The 14,916-nt window shown below is 38.4% G+C and overlaps 1 long non-coding RNA gene across 7 annotated transcripts in view; it reads left to right on the plus strand.

The window, feature by feature from the left end:
* LOC138760476 (uncharacterized) overlaps positions 1–14,916 on the plus strand; it is a 139,383-nt gene that overhangs the window by 33,487 nt on the left and 90,980 nt on the right. For all 7 annotated transcript variants that reach the window (XR_011355639.1, XR_011355638.1, XR_011355642.1 and 4 more), the window contains exon 2: positions 8,694–8,899. This is a non-coding gene — a long non-coding RNA (uncharacterized lncRNA). The remainder of the gene's footprint in view (positions 1–8,693; positions 8,900–14,916) is intronic.

Consider the following 14,916-nt stretch of genomic DNA (forward strand, 5'->3'; position numbering starts at 1 on the left):
ACTGTCCTTGGTGTCAAGGGAGCATTTAACCAGGTGACGCATCAAGAAACTGGATAAAACTTAAGTCATTGGATATCAAGGGAAAGCATTCGAATGATTGAAGTCATAGAAAGGAACTTGTGGCTGTTGGTGACCTTTTATTCCAGCCCTGAACCTCACTGCAGGACTTTGTCTGGGCTGTGACCTAGACCATCCATCTTTATCTGCTTTATCAGATAAGATTAGAAATGGAGATATTCACATTTGCTTGCATTGCCTTCGATTCTTTGACAGATGAAGGACCCCTTGATTATGTGCAACTAGACATACCTTTTTCATGCATGGGGTGGAGAGTATATGGAATTAGCTGCCAGAGAAAGTGGTAGAGTCGGGAACAATTTTAATATCTAAAGTATTCATATTTATTTTCACAGTACATACATGACATCACATACAACCCTGAGTAATTCTCTTGGCACTCTTCTGAAGACATACTAACAGTGGAGGATCTTCAGAGGTCGAGAGAGTATGTTGTAGTATTGAAAAGTTTGGACAGATAGGGGCCAAATGCAGGGTAATAGGTTCAAAGTTTCAAAGGTTCCTTTTATTATCATGTAATAATACATTTAAATGTAGTACACATGTTACAGTTTAGTTCAACTTTGTCTGCTGTAAGGCACAGTCTGGCATCACTAACAATAGGAGAAAGTGAAACAAAAGAGAGCCCTGTCAGAGTCACTTGTCCATGGATTTGCCTCCAGCCCTTCAGCAGGCCTCTGCAGCTATACAGACTATTTCAAACCATCGGCAACCAGAGCTCCAGTTCCAAACCTCCGATACGATCAGGAAACCTTCAGCGCCCAAGGCCCTTTGAGAGCTCTAATTCCCTCCGCACCTTCTTGAATTCCAATTCTGATTCCTAGTTTCCATGAGCCAATCTCCAGCAGCTCATTATACGTGAGGGTCCTTCGACCACAAATTGCCAACAGTCTGTGTGGACTAGCCTAGTTGACATAGATAAGTTATTTCCTTGTCGATCACTTTGATTCAATTACCTTTGTCAGGAAGTTGAACCTTATCCAGGAGAAAGGAAGCTTCCTACGTGATACCTCATCAACAACCCAAAATATTCACTCCATCCACAAATAATGTTCCGTGACACTGCGTGCAACATCTAAAAAAGAGCCCTGCAAGTTCAGACAAGTTATTTGACAATTCCAAAACTCATAATCTTTATGACCAAGAATGATAAAGACTGCAAGACCACAGAAAAATGATCTCAACCCCTCTCAAGTAATCAACCTCAGTGCATATCTCTGTTCCTTCAACATCCATGAGTTTAAAGCTCTCAGTGAAGTGAATAATCATGCCTTATCTGAAGAAATGCAGCACCCCACAAACGTACCCCACTACCTCACCATTTTAAGGACATTTAAGAATATAAATAAATGCTAGCCTTGCCAGTGACACCCAGATTCAAGAAATGAGCTTAATAAAATGATTATGATAAATGAATGAGTCCAATTGTTCTCTACTTGCAAAAACACTGAAAGAGCTGATTACTTTGTTTCAAGACCAAAGTTGAACATAATGCAGTAAAAATACTAAAATCCAGACTCTTCAGGGATGGGTTCTGTTCGGATCTTCAGATTTTCTGGATTCTCAGGCAGTAAATTAAAATTTAAGGAAGAATAAAGAAGTGACGAACAGGTACTTTTTGATAGTTTATTCATTAGCAAATACAGCATGCTTCAATTATTTTAAGAAAAATAAAATCAATGCAACAAAAATGTAAGCAAAGTTTTTCACTACAAAAAAAGGGTGTGTAATGCTTGAAATTATGTTCAAAAATCAACATTGTAAATGAAAAATACAGTACACAAATGAGTTTCTCTGTCCGCTTGTGGCCGCTGTGCATCTGTGGCACTTGGGCAAGCTCACACACAAAAACCCAATAAATAAGAAAGTTTGAGAGTCTGGATTCTCGGGTGGTCCGGATCTCTGGCATCTGGATTTTGGGACTTTTACTGTATAAAGATTTTTATAGTCTATTTATTGAAAGACAACATTAGAATCAAAGGAACAAACTAAAATGATTATATCCCTGGAAACTCTATACCAAGGTATTTAAGCTTATGATATTAAATCATCCTTTGTGTAGGGAGACCCTCTGTTATGGTTTAAAGCATTGATCTAACTAAACCATAACTGGACCACAGAACTCTTTATTTTCCATCCTATAATCCTCCCAAGGCTCAAGTAATTTATTTTCATTTTCCTCGTTGACATCCATTGGCTGCCAGTGGTTCTTTAGTGCATTCGCTTCAAGATTCTGGACTTCATCTACAAGTTCCTCCATGGCCTCAGCACAACCTTGTGTCAGCTTGGCTCATTTTAGAATTCAATTACCACCCTGGAAAGTTCAGCTCAAATTCAAGGTTGTCACTTTAGTGGAATAGAAAAGGATTGGTATATTTGAGCCTAAGCCAAGGCCGTAAGTATATGTAAAAGATCGAATTATATTATTCAAAGGAAGGTTGGAGGCATCTTGGCTAACAATTATTTTTCAGCCACCACTAGTTTACTGTAGTTATTTATTCAATTGCTATTTTGCTGTTCAGTATTTGGATATTGAGTATGTTATATATATTGCTGCATAGTTTTGTGAAGAATTTTGGGACCTCTGAGAATGTAGAAATTCTTATACAAATGCTATTTGTTTTAAATTTCGGTTTGATTACCTCACCTCACAGCTAGTGTCAGATGGTTTTTGCATTTCCCTTTAACATAAAGGAGACATTTGGTCCCTCAAATCTCTAACAGAGATTGCTCTCAAGGCAATCTGATCAAACCAGCCCACCACTTATTTCCTAGTATCCCATTATCAAATGCTTAAAAGCTGATTTTTCTACCACTGAAAGTTCTGATTGATTTATCATGTTCAATTAACTTACCACTTGGGGAGTTTATTTTGCTGTGGGAACAATTGGAGCACCTCGGAAAGAGGATAATATGGAAATTCCTTATAGACAATCCTGGAACTCAGATATATACTCAATTCCGAATCTGTGAGGCAGCAGAATTACCTGATATACTTGACCGTCCAATTATTCTTGCACTCCCAGAATCCACCCCCTTTCTTGGTACATCTTTCCCACTCTCCAAAATCCTCCTTTAATCGTCGTTCTTTTCAATGGGGTTGTAGCGGGACACTAACCACAAGCAGACTAGAAGCAAGTGATTAAAGACTTTAATAGTCTAAAACACAGGCATGTTTTCCCATGCTTTTGCCCAGGTTCCAATCCTGGTATGAAGGGAGGGGACTAGAGCGGCTCAGCCTTTATTGGGGTATCTTATGGGGAGGATTTACAGAGTTGGAGCCGGACCAGTCTGCACAGTATACAGGCAATGCTGTGCCTCACCACAAGAGTTTGGTTACTCATCATGGTTTCCCTTCTGTTTTCTCCACAGTGGCATTTTCTTGGGAATTACTTAACTGCTTTATTTATTTGAACCATGCAGATGAGATTTATGCATAAATGCAGGATGTTACAGATCAAACCACTAAAACACAGAAAGCACTGTAGATCTTTTGTCATATTACCCATGAGCCAATCTCTACTTGTCTCACTCACTCTTTCTTCTCCCCATCATTAAGTTTGACTTCCACATTTCCTATCATCTTCCTCATTGATAGATAGCAAATAAATATTAGTGCCTTGGTTCGCCAATTAAAAAAAATGCTTAAGGCCAATTATTGAATAACTCTAATTATTCACTGAACATGTGAATATTTAATTAGTTGAGATAGTGTGCTAGATATTGGAAAAGGTAGTGATATTAATTGTAACATTAGTTGTTATTAATTTTTTTGTAGAAATAATAGATTGCAGGAGATTTTGTGGAATTAAATAGGGTTCAGACACTTCATTGATGCTGAATATTAATTATGATTAGTTTGCATTGAAGACCTGTATTTGAAAGAAATATTCCTCAGAATTTATTAATGAATTTGCCATGCAATGATTAAGGTGACATATTGAGAGGCTAACAGATAAAGCAAATTAAGTCAATTGTCCTTCAATGAGAAACATCTCATTGAAGAGGAAATTTAAGAGATTATACAATTGATAATTTAACATTTTCCCCATCCCATCCCTTTTCCTAGACCAGAGGTTTTCAACCTTTTTCTTTCCACTCACATACCACTTTAAGTAATCCCTATGCCATAGGTGCTCTAAGGTTAGTAAGGGATTGCTTAAGGTGGTACGTGAGTGGAAAGAAAAAGTTTGAAAGCACTATTTTAATTTTACCTAATTGACTCGATATTTCATAACTCCAAAGGAAATGGGCCAATAATTTTTTCAAGCAAATTATTTCAGTAACAATTGGGTCTAGAGCAGTGATTCTCCACCTTCCCTTCCCACTCACATACCAGCTTAAGCAATCCCTTACTAATCACAGAGCCCCAATGGCATAGGGATTACATAAAGTGGTATGTGAGTGGAAAGAAAAAGGTTGAGAACCACTGTCCAAGACCTTCCACATATCATGTTTATCACATATCATGGATTTTGAGATTCTGTGAGGGCTCTCTTTCCTCCAGCCTCTCTCTTCTCAGTGGCAGCCACTTGTTTCTGCAGTGTGGCCAACACGTGCTTTTGACTGCTGCACAGTAAAGTATCAACAGCTCCACATAAGTAACTGTGGTTCTATTGGGAACCATAGAGACCCCTTTTAGAAAGCTTCTTTTTGGGTGTAAACTATCCTAATGCTACTTTAAAATTGTTTTTGGAAGAATGCACTACTTGGAAAAATATTCTGCATATTTTTCTGGTAGACGAAATTTGAAACTAGCGTTATTTTTCTCACCAAAATAGGCTAAGAACTTTAGCCAAGAATAGATGTTAAATATATAAATTGATATGCAGGCAATGATCATCTGACTCTTGAAGGTCACCTCACAGTAAGATATCTGTAGTACCATGCCAAGATAAAGAAAGCATATTGGGAAGAGTGAGTAAAAGCTTGATCAACAGGGAAAGCTGAAGTATTTCTATGTATGTTAAGAAGGAGATAGAGAGCTAGAGTGCTCAGGGAAACGGGGATTCCAGAGACCACTTAGGATGAAGCTGTAAATGGTGGAGGCAATTGGAAAAGGGGGATAGATAAATTGTCAGAATTGGAGGAAACAGGGCTCTTGAAAAGCTTTACATCTTGTTTTTCATCCCCTACCAACACACCATGTCATTCATGCAGACAGAGTTCGGCTGGTGTACAATGGTTCACCTTGAATGATTGTCTGGCACTGCACAGGAAGTTTGGTGCCAGAAAATCCACTGAAGCTAAGTCCAGACTCAGCAAGTATGTCAGCCTGAAGCATAGGTGATACACCATTGACATATCATTCTCTGCTCTTAACAGTACAAAGTTCAGAGGGTTGGAAGGTTGTTTGATCCCTTAAGTAAACTGTCTGTATGTTTATTCATTCATGTATGTTTTATTTAATGTATGTGTCTCACATCAATCAACACTAATGTAAGGAAGCAGTGCTACTACACATTAGGTAGCACATTGTGTTCCAGTGCATGATGTGAATCTTCAGGGTTTTCTAATGTAGATAAGAAACGGCATTCCTGGAATTTTCCAACTGTATTAGGATTACTGGGCAAATGTAGAAATGGAATGGTACTCTGCTTTAGCAGATGGAAATGCCTATGGTTCTAAAACCAAAACAGAAAAGGAAAAAAATATTGTGATATAATTATTCTATATTTATTTCCTGTCAGTGAAAATATTGTCCCAAGTTTTACTGCAGCAAAACATCACAATGTAACCCATATATTATGGTCTCCACCATACAGTCTCCCCTCCAAAGTTCTGTGCCACAAATGGATGAAAGACCAATGGGTTCTCTATTATCTGTCTTTTTTTAAATTAATGGGATTAAAGGAGAAAGAAACATAGTGATGATGGAAATGAAAATGGTGAATTTGGATCTAAAATAAAACAAAGGAAATAAAATCATAATGGAAACTGATTGTAAAGAACTCTGAAACAAATAAGAATTTTCAAATTCAAGAAATAGATTTAGGATCACAGAATTTTGATTAATTCCTTGTTGTCTTGGTGGTTAATTGACTTTTTTGATATATTGGTCCTCTTATCAAAAGAATCCATGGCCTGAACTTTTTTTTGTTGCAGAAAGTTTAATTCATGTTTGCATTGCAAATTCAGGCGTCTCTTGGAACACATAGGAGGATGGAAGAGGGATTGTGTTTTCTTGTGCTAACTGGTAGAGCAACTCATCTCATCCACAAATTTCAATGATTTCCAATTAATGTTTTTAATCATAAATTCATCATTTATGTACACATTAATGAGTACATACTACTTTCCAAACAGCCTTTGGATGAATTATCAAGAGTATGAATAAAGAGCTAAAACAAATGTCAGAGACATTTGGTTATGTAAAGACATTGAACATAGAACAATACAGCACAGAACAGGCCCTTCAGCCCTTGATGTTGTGTTGACCCATATATCACTTCCTAAAAAACTTAAACCTCCCTGCCCATAACCCTCTATTTTTCTTTCATCCATATATCTAAGAGATGTTTAAATGCCCCCAATGTTTCAGCTTCCACCACCATCCCAGGCACCCACAGCTCTCTGTGTAAAAAAACTTACCCCTGATGTCTCCCCTAAACTTCTCTCCCTTCACTTATGTACTTGTGTCCTTTGGTGTTTGCTGAACTTGCCCTAGGAAACAAGTGCTGGCTCTCCACCCTCTCATAATCTTATAGACCTCTATCAAGTCTCCTCTCATCCTTCCATGCTCCAAAGATACAAGATTTTATTTTCAAAACCAATGAGTAAGTTTGGTTATTGTGCTTGAAATATTATTATACTGGAAAGTGTTCAAGATTAGGGCTAAAAATACTTTACAACCATAAAATATGATGAGAGACACACAGCAATTGAGGGAATGATCTTGGTCTGAGAGAAAAGTAAATTGACTGTCTGCAGTCTAGATTACACTGGATTATCTTGATAAAAAAATCATTTAGTTACCATGGGGAGTAATTGTCAACAAAGAATAAGATATATTGCTAAGGTAATTTTGCATTTTATTAACCCAGGTATATTTTTAACATACTGCCAACCATGTCAAAGAGTTACATGGTTCCTCTTTTGATCCATAGTAATGGTAATTAACATGTTGGACTGATAACCAGAAGATATAAAACAGTATGAAAACCAAATTTGAGATGATTCACAACTTTGCCTTATTCATAACAAAAGGGAAGGGATACTGATTTTGTGCATTGAGCATTTAAAAAAATTCTGATTAATGCTTTTTACACCAATTTTGTGGATGTATATTCACTGCAAACTCTATAATATGCTAAGTCCTTGAATTAGAAAAGTAATATAATAAAGTCTCCATTATCCAGAATTCAATCAACTGAAAACTCAAACAACAGGCCAAAAAAAGAAAATCTAGGAAGTAAATAAATAAATAAATAAATAAATATTCACATAAATAAGATGGACCCCATGGGGGAGCACTGAAATGTCATTGGACATGTATAGGTTTGCTCCGCGGAACAAGCAATGACCCTCAGTAAGCGCGTATTCTTTTTGCTGGTGCCACTTGTTTGGAGTTGAGTCGGATAATTAATGCAAGGAACGTGTTGTGAAGACCTGACCAGGACACTTATGTGGCTGTGCGTTGGGTTGTCAGTGCCAAGAAAGTGCACCGAGGGCCTGATTGGGACACTTGCATGGAGGTGAGTAGGGTTGCCTTAGTGAAGATGGAAGCAAACATTCAGCTAGTGGGGTGCCCTGGTCATCCTCAGCAGTTGTTTGAATAAAATTTCAATGAAGTTGAGTTGGAATTAGAAGTGTAGTCAAGGTCATTGTGGGAGTTGGTAGGTTTGTAAAGTATGTCTGTGGAAAGCTTGTCTCCCAAGATAACCACATGTGAGCATCAAATGCATTATATAAAAATGGAAATAGACACCTGGTCAGACTGATTGGGTCCCTGAATAGTGGGAAGGAAAGGTATAAAAGGACAGGTATTTCATCTACTGCAGTTAAATGGACAGACACCATGAGAACAAGAACAAAAGCAGAAAAGTTCATCAAAGAGTTGTGGAAGGAACAGTTCTTTTGCAAAGCAGAAAGAAGGGCCTGTGGAGGATTTTTCAGGTGGTGACTCTTCATTGGAGACATCATAAAGGATGATCTGCTGAATGGAGAGAAAGGCAAGAGAATGTTTTTAATGTTCTGGGTGGAAAGGCAGTGGGTGAGAGGCAAGTGCAGGACTGCTTCATATATTCAAGCAGTATCTGGACAGGAAAGAGCAAGAGATATAGAATTAATGTAGATGAGCAGAATTTGTACAGATAGGCAGGTGGCCAGCATAGATACGAAGAACCAAAGGGCCTGTTTCAATATTGTACAATTTTATGATTCTGTGAGCCATGTAGGACCAGTAAACGGGAAACATTCCATTCACCTGATGGACAAAAGAATTTATGAAAGAGACCAACACGTAAGAAACATCCTGAACCAAATTTATAAATAAAATCAAAGAATATTATTCAAGGTTCATATTAGAAATTAGGAGTGATTATCTTTTTACATTCCATTAATGCCTGTGTAGTGCATGCCTTTTCTTCTCCTTATACTCTGGTTTCATGCTACAGGATCCCAGCTGATGAAACGATGCTCGCTTTTAGTGGAGGTGGTTGTCAAAGGCCATTAAACAAATCAGTTCATGCGCAAACCAAGCTCGGGAGCATGTGACCTCAGGTTTTGGGCTGACATGGAGACAGTCAACAGTAGTGGATGATCAAAGGTAAAGGGAGGATAAATGAGAAATTTTGAGGAAGGTCAGCAAGTTGTGATCAAGGTAAGTGAAACTATGTCAGAACAGGTATTGGCAATTCAGTAAAATCCCTGAGTCATTTGGGTTTCCTGTAAGTCACAGTCAAAGAGCTAGTGGAGTTTGTATGGAAAAGGGTGTAGCTGTAAGGTACAGTAATGGAGTATAGTGTATGAGTTGGATGGATCAGATGATTGATGATTAATGATGCACTCATTGATCTGAACGTTACCTCTATAAACAGGTTGCAGCATCTCATTCAGGTCCCAGAGGCTTAACACCTAGCACTGATAGGCACAGCCATCTTGTTTCTGAGAGACTGGTGAGCCTCTCCACAACCAATAGAGCTTTGAGTGATGTTCCAGAAAATTTTGGAGCCCCCACTTTCCCCTGCTGAGTCATTCTTATGCTTTTCTTCACATCAAAATGAGTTGTAGACTGTTGCATGATTGCTTCATGTATGTCTGCATCATTCATGACTGCTTCATGTATGTCTGCTTCATGCATGACTGCTTCATGTACCACACGCACATTTCTCACCTGCAGCTACATCATTCAAATTTGGAAAGTGCAGGCTACATTTGAGTGAATCAAGTTAACTTTATGGTGCCCGTCACAAGTTATTTTGGTCCACCTCTAAGTTTTTACTTACATTGCATTTTAAAAGTAAAGAAAATAAATTATTAATGCTACTGTGACATTTCAACATTCCAGCTACATTACTCACCAAACCCCGCTCACAACACCATACTTATATTAATGTACCTGACAATAAATCCTTCAACATGCGCTCTCCACCAGCTATTTAACTGTTACCAAATGATACTATTTCAGGCTACGCAACAAAACCAGGTAGTACAGAAAGCAACAGCACATTCCTCTCCGATGAGCTCAATACATTCTATGCTCATTTCAAACAGGAGTCCAGTGGGCCAACAGCATGCACTACTTACTTAGGCATGCCTACACCCATGGTGTCTGCCATAGACATTAGATCAAGCTTCCTGAGACTGAACCTTCGCAAAACCACTTGGTCACACTGATTCCCTGGATGGGTCCTTTGAGCCTGTGCAGACAGGGAGAAGTACCCATGTCCCTTAAGTATTAATCATTATTATCCTGGTGCTGAAGAAAAACATAATATTAAGTCTAAATGATATTGCCCAGTGACTCTAACATCTACCATTATCAAGTATGTTGAGAGGTTGATCATGGCTAACATTAATCATGGCCTCCCAGACAGACTCGACCCAATTCAGTTTACCTACTAACACAACAGGCCCATGGCAGATATCATCTCCCTGGTTCCGCATTCATCTCTTGAACATCTAAACATCAAGAACACCTATGTCAGACTACTATTCCTGGATTGCATGTTAACCTTCAACACAATAGTGCCAAATGAACTCATCATCAAACTCCAAGACCTTGGGCTCCCCATCCTTCTCTCCAGCTAGATCCATGATTTTCTATCCTTTAGGCTGCAATAGGGTATGATATCTATATTCCTCAACAACTTTTATAGATGCATCATCAAAAGTATCCTGTCAAGTTGCATTGTAAATGCAGATGATCACATTACTACCCTCCCCCCTTCCCATCCATTGACTCCACCTATACTTCCCACTACCTCTGGAAAACAGCCAACATATCAAAGGACTCTTTCCATCCTGGTCACACCCTCTTCCCCTATTCCTGTCAGGAAGAAGATTCATGATTGTGAGATTACACATCAGCAAACTTAAAGACAGTTTCCCACCATTATCATTGAACCTCACACCAGTAAAATAATATTACCCTTGCTCTGTTCTAGCTACCTCTCGCTGCAACTGTATTCTGTACTGTGCTTTCTTTGCTGCATTTCTGTGTTGGTTGGTGAACCAGACTGTATGCAAAACAAACATTCTCACTGCTCCTTTGTACATGTGACAATAAACTTGAACATTCCAGTTAGGTATTATTTTAAATACACTAATGTGGATGGAAGTTCCATAGGAATGTACAACCAATTTACCCTTCAGTGTTTCAAAATGCAGAGATGCTAGAGGAACGCAGCTGGTCTTGCAATATCCATAGGAGGTAAAAATATATTACTGACATTTCAGGGGTGAACCCTTCCTCAATGTAACAGTGTTTGTCAGGCCTATTTCTTCCATGGTGTGTGAGAGTACAGAGAGCATCTGATCTTGTAGTCTACTGGAACTCGGTGTGTTGACCCAAAGGGGCTGCACAAACTTTGCATCAGACTTTTAACTATTGTGTATGATTTCATGGATAGTTTTAGTCAGTTTTGAGGTGGTATTGTTAGCATAGTAGTTAGCGCAACGCTATTACACCACTGGCGACTGGAGTTTGAATCTGCCACTGTCTGCAAGGAGTATGTATGTTCTCTCCATATCTGTGTGGAATTTTCCCAGATGCTCTTGTTTCCTCCCACATACCAAAGGTTTTGAGGTTAATGGGGTGTATTTGGGTGCCATGGGTTCATGGCTGGAAGGCCCTATTACCGTGCTGTATTTCTAAATTAATAAATAAATTAATAATATTATATAGACTCTATATATCTAAATATATATAATTTAAATTATTAATATTTCATTAATTTTACATCTTTCAATTGCAACTAGTTATTATTTTAAATATTTTATTTAAAAACTGGAATCTGATTTTTCAGAAACTTTTAAAAACAACTGATAAGTCCTCTGAACTATCAAAGGGTGATCAGGACAATCTGAGCACTTTGCCTGAGTCCATTTACAGACCATACTGCTTTGTACAATAGCCATGGAACTGGGAATTCTAGTCCAATGAGATACAGTTATTGTGGCCATGGGTTGCATGAAAGAAACAAACATAGACACGTGCAGGAAAATGTATGAATTGGGAACAGGAGAAAGCCATTAATTTTCTTGTCTGCAGTTTTATAGAATACAGTCATGGTGGATCTGATTTTAACTCTACGTTCTTGTTGATCCTTCACCTTTATGTTTTTTTCGCATCCTATTTACTCTTACCTTAAAAGTGTTCAAAGACTCTCCTTCTATGACCCTTTAAGGAAGATTGTTCCAAAGACCAAGAGTCTTCTGAAAGGGCAGGCCAGGCCAATTACAATCCATCCCAATTTTAAACATTCTTTCCATTTATTGATTATTCTATTTCCACAGTTATGAACTATTGATGGTTGACAAGAGGGTTTTTGCCATCTATAGGAGCAGAAGCTCAAGAATTCCTTGTGAAATGCAACTATTTCAATTAGGAAATGAGAATTGCTCAACATGTCAGACAAAATGCACAGTGAGGATTAGAAATCAAACATGTCAAATTGTAGAGATGATAAATGTTTGTGGAGAAGAAAGGGATTGATTGAAGAACAAGGAGATCCAAATGACATATATGGTCATGTCATCTGAAAGAAGGTAGTGAAAGTTTTGAATTGTTGATGATCAGCCACGTTCTTATTGAATGGTGGAGCAGGCATGATGGTCCAAGTAGACTGCTCCTGCCCCGATTTCCTATCTGTCTCCAAGTGATATGAATTGAAGAAGATGAACGAAGACAGAGGAGAGAGAAGAGATGCAAAGCTGGAACTCAGAGCCTAAGCATGACAGATGTTAGATATCTGAAATAAAACAGAGAATGCTGTTCAGATACAGATTTTCAGGTTTCTGATTTATTGTTAGTGTACATACTTGACATCACATGCAACCCTGAGATTCTTTTTCCTGCAGGTGAGAAAGAATTACCACTTATTGGTAGTGCAAAAATTTGTACTTAATGTACATATGTAAAGAAATAAAAAATGTAAACAAACTGACTGTGCAATGCAGAGAAAAAAAAACTCAATAAAGTGCCAGATAAGAGTCCTTAAACGAGTCTCTGATTGAGTTTGTTGTTGAGGAGTCTGATGGTGGAGGGGTAGCAGCCATTCCTTAACCTGGTGATGTACGATTTGTGGCAACTATACCTCTTTCCTGATGGTAGCAATGAGAACAGAGTACGTCTTGTATGATGTAGATCTTTGATGATTGACAGCAGTGTTCTCTATAGGCTGTGCCCACTACTTTTTGCAAGGCTTCTTGTTCAGGTGCATTGGTGTCCCCAAATCATACCATGATGCAACCGGTCACCACACATCTGTAGAAATTTGCCAGGGTTTCCGATATCATACCAAACCTCCGTAGACTCCTGAGGAAGTAGAGGCGCTAGCATGTTTTTTTTACGATGCTATTAGTGTATTTGGTCCAGGAAAGATCCTCCAAGATAGTGACTCCTAAGAACTCAAATTTGCTCACCCTCTCCACTTTTGATCCCCTAATGATTATTGTATTGTACACCTCTCGTTTTCCCTTCCTGAAGTTAACAATCAGTTCCTTGGTTTTGGTGACATCGAGTGCTAGTGCGAATATTTATTAGATTGGTTCCAAGGGTTTAAGATTGAGTGCATTAAGAACACTGAGAAGAGATTTCAGTATATCTTGCAAAGTTCTTACAGAGTTCAACAGGTGTATGCAGGGAGATGTTTTCCAGGCTGAGTAATGAAGAATCAACGGTTGCAGTCTCAGAATAAGGAATAGGTAATTTAGAACTGAGATGAGGAGAAATCTGAGAACATGAATATGTAGGGAATGAAAGAATATGGAACATGTACAAACAGAAGAGATTTAGTTTAGTTTGGTGTCATGTTGTGCACAGACACTGTGGACTGGAGGGGTTGTTCCTGTGCGGTGCTGTTCCATATTTTCATGCAGAGCTGGTGAATTTTAGGAATTCTTTATGGTACAGGCTGTGGAGTCTCAGTAACAGAGTCCAATCAAAACAGACATTGATACATATCTGGATATTAAAGCAAATAAAAAGTATGGGAATAGTGCAGGAAAAAGACATTTGAGTAGGTCAGTTATGGCTGGTGCAGGCTCAATGTTAAAAGGTCTAATACCTGTTCTTATTTCTTATGTTTGAATGAATCAAATATTTTCTGGTATTTCCAAGAGCTCAGCGCAATCAAATCTTAACTCTTCTTTGAAACAGTAGTCCCTTGTCACCATCAAGTAAAAAAAAAATCTGTTCTTGGAGGACTATTTTTGAAGGTAGGGTTTTCACAGCAACATTGTGCTTCCTCTCTGCACTGCTTTCATAAGTTGCTTCGAAAACTTGTGACTTCTGGTTAGGGAGTAGACGTTCTTATCACAGCTCCATACCTTCAGTATACTTTTCCCCCTGTTTACTTTTCTTAAAACGTTCAAAGTGGTGTTGAATTGCATATTCTATATTTTGAAATGGATACAAGAGCTGGAAAGGTCACTAAAATTGGAAAGAAACAAGAAACTTTGCCTATTCCACTGGCAAATCCGACTACTGAGGGATCCTCTGATGTACTTGAACAAATTAAATAATCTATTGATGCAGGATTTAAACATCCAGATGGCAGGCTTTTGGCACTGGAAAATCAATTTGCACAAGTCTGCCTTTCTACAGAAGAACAGGTGAGTATTTGATTTTAGCAGAATCTACTTGAAAGAAATTGAATGATCAGGTCTGCCACCTGGAAGACAATAATGAGAGATATTCTCTCAATAATGAGAGTTATTGATTTGGAAAGCCCAAATGAGCGGCAGAACCTGTGCATTGTAGGTTTGGCTGAAGATACTGAGACTGGTATGCCTGCTAAATTTTTCTCTGATTGGTTGGCAATGGTGTTCACAGATGGGTTATTTCCAACAGCACTGGACTCTTGATAGAACTCACCGTTCATTATTGCCTAAGCTTAAATCAAGGCAAAAACCTCGATTAGTGGTTACATGCCCACATCATTATAATTGTGAAGCCCGTCATAAAGGTACCCTGCAATACCAAGACAAAAAACTTAGAATTATGGAACATTACTCCTCTGAAGATATGAAGCAGTGGGTCAAATACAGGGAAGTTATGTTGGAGTTACACCAGCATGGGTGGAAGCCTTCACTTCTGTTCCCAGCTCGTCTCCATATCTCTCTTCCCAACAGGACCAAGAAATGGCTTGGTATGGTGGAAGATGCTTGGGGGGT

Source organism: Narcine bancroftii, chromosome 4 (genome assembly GCF_036971445.1).
Source record: "Narcine bancroftii isolate sNarBan1 chromosome 4, sNarBan1.hap1, whole genome shotgun sequence".
NCBI lineage: Eukaryota > Metazoa > Chordata > Chondrichthyes > Torpediniformes > Narcinidae > Narcine > Narcine bancroftii.